Source organism: Magnolia sinica, chromosome 2 (assembly GCF_029962835.1).
Source record: "Magnolia sinica isolate HGM2019 chromosome 2, MsV1, whole genome shotgun sequence".
In the NCBI taxonomy this organism is placed as follows: Eukaryota; Viridiplantae; Streptophyta; class Magnoliopsida; order Magnoliales; family Magnoliaceae; genus Magnolia; species Magnolia sinica.
Window position 1 is genome coordinate 140,173,775 of NC_080574.1, and position 5,976 is coordinate 140,179,750.

At 39.6% G+C, this 5,976-nt stretch overlaps 1 non-coding gene across 1 annotated transcript; it reads right to left on the reverse strand.

The window, feature by feature from the left end:
• Positions 1-704: 704 nt before the first annotated feature.
• On the reverse strand, positions 705-811 carry LOC131238420 (small nucleolar RNA R71). The gene has a single exon (XR_009167830.1). It is a non-coding gene; the product is annotated as a small nucleolar RNA R71 (small nucleolar RNA).
• Between the last annotated feature and the right edge of the window lie 5,165 nt (positions 812-5,976).

Here is a 5,976-nt window from a genome sequence, read left to right on the forward strand (position 1 = left end):
CGTGTCTGAGGACACGATTAGGGGAAGCGGATTGTGTACTGAGTAACTCAATACAATTAGCGTACTGAGTAAACTTTGTGAGGTTCATCATGATTTATGTATTTTATCCACTCGGTTCATCCATTTTATAGGATAATTTTAGAATTATAGATAAAAAATGAAGTATATCCAATGCTCAAATGGGCCACACCACAGGAAACAATGTGAATTGAAGATCTATCGTTGAAAAATTGTTGGGGGCCACAGAAGTTTTAGATCAAGCTTATTTTTTTGTTTTCCCTTCATCCATGTTTATAAGATTGTTTGAATAGTTTGGATGACAAATCAACATCACTGTGGGGCCTAACAAGGTTTCAATGGTGGAAATCATTATTCCCACTGTTTCCAGTAGTATGATATGCTTGATCTTTGGATATTCTTCAATTTTGGGCTCAACGCCTTAAATTATATGGAAAAATAGATGGACGGCATGGATAGACTACATACATTCATGGTGGGGCCAACTGAGTTTACTCAGTACGATAAGAGCGTACTGAGTTACTCAGTACGCAATCCGATTTCACGATTAGGCTGAAACTCTTTCCCTTTTCTTTGAAAGAGAAAGCTAAGATGTGGTTACATTCACTACGTCCCCGATCTATTGGCACATGGAATGACATGATAAGGAGTTCATAAAGAAATTTTTTTCATATCACAAAACGAACACCCTTAGAAAGTCAATTATGAACTTCGCCCAAAAGGAGGATGAAACATTCTTCCAATGTTAGGAGCGGGTTAAGGACCTTGTCAGCTCATGCCCACAACACGGATTTGAAATGTGGCACATTACACACTTTTTCTATGATGGACTGACATCTTCCACGCGCTAATTGGTCGAGATAATGTGCAATGGAGAATTTATGAATAAAAATGTCGATGATGTGTGGGATTACTTGGATAGACTTGCTGAAAACACATAAGCATGAGACACATACCCAAAATCAAATACCACTTCTAGGCCCACTCAAGCAAAGGAAATGGGTAGAGTATACCTTCTAAAAGAGGATGATGATCTCAATTCTAAAGTGGCTAATCTCATAAAGAAATTCGAGGCCATGGAATCAAGGAAGGACAAGGGTAAGGAAGTTGTTTGCAGTATTTGTGGTTGTAACAGTCACATAACTGAAAATTGTCCAACTATATCTGCCTTTTAAGAGGTATTGATTGAGCAATCCAATGCCGTAAATAACTATTAAAGACCTTTCAATGGACCTACCTCTAATACGTACAATCCTAGTGGGAAAAATTATCCAAATTTTAGTTGGAGAAATGGACAAACTGATACCCCTCAAGGTTTCTTTAATCAGATTTCACAACAACAACAAGAGAAACCTCAAGAGGATCCGATTTTAAAACATTTTGAAAAGTAAGATCATTTCAATCAGGGTATACAACAAGTCTTGCAAGACCTTAACAAAACATTACAAGGACTTAAGGCTGAAAACACGATTGGGAATAAGGGAAGCCTCCCAGCTCAACCTCTTCCCAATCCAGAGTTGCAATATGAAGTTGGCAACCCAACCTCTTTAAATCAAATGAAGCACGCTAAATCCATCACCACTCTTAGGAGTGGGAAGATTATTGATAAAACCCTTCCGGTTAGGCCTAAAAAGCCTTAAGAGTTAGAAGAGGACAACAATGATGGATCTAGTGATGCCTGACAAAAATTAAAACCAGAACTTCTAGAGAAGCCAATTGCTCTATTTCCCTAACGGTTGGTTGCACCAAAACCTCTCTCTAACTCTCAGGATATTCTAGAGGTGTTGAAACAAGTGAAAGTCAACATTCCTCTACTTGAAGCCGTAAAAAAAATACCTTTATATGCCAAATTCCTGAAAGACCTATACACGACTAAACGACGGCAGAGTATTCAAAAGAAGATTTTCTTGGCTGAGAAAATGAGTGCCATCCTGAAGCAAGACATGCCACAGAAATTCAAAGATCCCGGTAGCCCAACCATATCATGTGTAATCGGGGACTATCAAATTGATCACGCACTTCTTGACTTAGGAGCGAGCGTTAATTTGATTCCCTACTCGGTATACAAACAATTAGGTTTGAGTGAATTAAAACCCACCCTAACCACACTACAACTTGCTGATCGCTCTGTTCGTGTACCAAGATAGATAATTGAGGATGTGTTGGTCCAGGTCGATAGATTTTACTACCCTTTAGATTTTATCATCCTGGATACCGAACCCATCAATAACATGAGCACTCAGATTCCCGTCATTCTTGGTCGCCCATTCCTTGCCACTTCAAACGCAATTATCAATTGCAGGAATGGTGTCATCACTATGTCTTTCGAAATATGACATTGAGTCAAACACATTTTTTAATAACGGCAGAAACTCAGAGGATGATGACAATTTCTACGACATTAACATGATTGATTCTTTCATGGAAGATAGAACGCCTCTGACCTTATCCTTTGACCCTCTAGAGACGTACCTAGCGCACTCCCATGACTTGGATGATGACATGATTAGGGAGACGTGTGCCTTACTTGATACTGCGCCGGTACTTAAAGTTAACCAGTGGAGGCCACAATTTGAAGAATTGTCCCAAACTAATGTCGTGCCCCTATCGTCTAACCTTAAGCCACCAAAGCTTCACCTAAAACCTTTACCCTCTGATTTAGAATATACCTATTTAGGTCAAGAAGAGACATACCGAGTGGTGATTTCATCTCACCTTGAGAACAAACAAGAGAGTATGCTCATTTATACTCTCGAAGAAGATAAAGGATTTATTGAACATATCATCACAGATCTCGATAGGATGAATGAACTCCTTTCAAATGAATGTTTCAACTCTTTGGATGATTATTTGGAACACTTTATAGATTTAAACGACCCCATGATACAAGAAATAGTGGATGCCTCGCAAGACAAGACCTCGGTAGTTGTCACGGACCAAGAGAAGCCTTATTCTGAAGTGCCTCCTCCCCCAGATCCTGAATGGTTACCATTAATGGAGGAGGAGTTGAAAATTGAACTAAAGAGTGAAACTTCGGCATGTGTTGAGAGTACACCACCTACTACAAATTTTTCTAAATTTCATCTACTTGTAGTCTCTGATTCATCATGGTGTACTAATTTCAAATTTTTTTCTGCCATAAGTGAATCGTATATACTTTGGACACTTCAGACGATTAAAAGAAAACTTTATGCTGAGGTCCCTCAATTTCTCTGGACATTCACGTTCCAGGACATCCGAGCCTACTGCAAAATGGGCTTTTGGATGATCTTATTGAAAAACCTTCTGAGAAATTTACTAAAATACTGGCCGACGGAAGAACCTAGATGCATGATTGAGTAGACTTTCCATGCTTTAACAGTTGAGGATTAGAATTTATTGCTTTTATAGGACTAGGGTAGTTTGTTTTATGCTGTTATAGGCTAGACGATTTTATGCTGTTAGGTTAGTTTGCTTTATACATTGTTTTAGAATAGTTTGCTTTTGTTGGTTTCTCTCTGTGCTAACCCGCTTTGATATCTTTAGAAAGCCTCGTGATTCTTTGATCCAGGTACTATCTTTCCATCACTCCTCTTTTACTTTCATTGTCCCATGTGTATTGCATGCTTATTTCCTTTACATTGAGGACAATGTAAATTTTAGATTGGGGGTGGGAGATTAGGTAACCTAATCAGTGTTTTCTTGGTCTTAAGAAAAAATTGTGAAAATTTTTCAAAATTTTTTGGACTTTCTTGTGAATTCGAAGTGATTTTGATGGTCATATTTGATTCAGAATTATAAGATACATAATGTTGGATTTATGACTCTTGGATTTAGTTATCTATTAGATTTCACAATTAAGTTTGAAGTGTTAATCCAAATTTAGAAGTTATAAACATTGATTGAGTCATGATTCCACATGTCACATCTCGCTTACACATTAAGGTTTCAGTTTGATATTGAAGGGTTAACTTGGTAATTACTAAGCATGTAAGGAACTAGCCTGGAAAATTTGTCGGTCATGATCAATTGAAGAAAAAGAAAATACCTAGCTAAAAAAATAAAAAATAGATACCTTTGGAAAGGGTTGGGCGAATAGCCTTCACCATAGGTTTGCTCCCTATAGGTGTAGATTTAATTCCCCATGAGTGATATGTGAAAAGGTTTGGGTGTACGATCTTCACCATAGGTTTGCTCCTTATAGGTACGGATTTGATTCCCCTCCCCCTTGATGGAAAAATCAAAAGCTAGAAGAATGAAAGAATGATCTATGAGGCGCGTTTAGTTTTTGGGTGTCCTCAATACTCTTGTTGCTTACCAATGGTATCATGAAATAGCGAAATGAATTTTAATGATGATAAGCCGAGATTACACTATACACCAATGGAACTCAATGTTTAGAATCTTTTCTAATTGATGGATTAATACTCTGAGCCTGACTATGGAATCAACCATGCGCTTAAGTTCAAGAGAAGGTAAGGCCCAACATCCATGAATCTGAGAACTCTAGGATTTGGATTGTTTTTCAAAAATCACTCGAGTTTATAGAAACTGTCTAGTAATTCTCAACTTAACTTATTTTTCGCATACTTTGCTCGGGACTAGCAAAATGCTGGTTGAGGGTTGTGTTGAGGGTCAAATATTGTATATTAGACCCTAGTTATTGCCTGGAATTACGAACATAGTACTATTTAACGGCTCACTCTAATTGTGTTTGTGATACAAGTTGTATTTACGACCTTGGACTGAAACAAGGTACTTAAAGCATGGATTTAACGCTCTGATGACACCAAATGCAAGGGACAGACCCTGTTAAGGGTCAAATATTGCATATCAGACCCAGTTATTGCCTGGATTTATGAACATGGTACCGTTTAATAGCCCATTTTAATCATGTTTGTGTTGCAAGGTGTAATTGCGAGCTTAGACTAGATTGGGATGCTAAAAGCATGGATTTAACGTTTAGAATGCACCAGGGTAAGGGACGGACTCCAGGGGACCAAAATTGACAGAATTACATACCAGGGATCCGAGGAAATAAAGCTGTTCACATTAAAGAGGCCGGAAACTGGCACAGAATGCAAGATCACAGGGTTCTCGCCATCCGATTGGCTCGAAACTTTATACATGGCTCGAGGACCAAAAACTAACCGTACACGTCAAATTTCAGCCATTGGATCCCTCTGGAAATGGCCCAACGGACAGATCAGCCCATAAATCAGTGATTTGGGGCCTGCCTGGTATCTGAAAATGCTTCAAATTTGGTCTCAATGCCTTAAATAGAGAGGCTAATTGAATGAATGGATTGGATTTTGTAAAAAATTACAATGGGCCCCGTATGTACAGTGTGTGTACATAACGTACACACGCTCCTGCCGCGCACCGAACCGAGTCAGCGGGTCAGCAGGCGCTGACCCGCGCCTGTTTCTAAAAACGGCAGCAGCCATTTTCGCGCTGCGTAATGGACGGACGACATCTGTTTTGCGGACGCTAGTGGGCCCCACAGAGTAACTTTTCGGATGATCCAAGCCGTCCATCATGTAGAGGGCCTCGAATACTACAAAACCTTGCTGAAATTTTACACCCATGAGTGCACATGTGCGCGATACAGAGGCCACAAACAGGTGGTCCTACGACGTTCAAAATGATTTTTGGCGTGATTTCTTCTCTGAGCCTCGTGAATAGACGTTCAAAACCGTATTCTTGAGCGAAATTTCATCCTGAATCCAATGGACAGGGTGGATTTCCCTGAAAATACCTCTGTGGGGCCCCACCAACTTCGACAGTGAACTCCTCTTTGTGCAGGCCCTGTTTTCCGTGTCCGGACGAGTCCGGGATTTGTAGGGAGTAGTGGGTCACGATCGTGAATATTTTGAGTGATCCAGACCGTCCAATGTGTCCACAGGGATGCCAATAACCTAGCTAAGATTTCAGAATCGACAGATAAGTTGATATCACGCCGCAAATACACTCCAAACG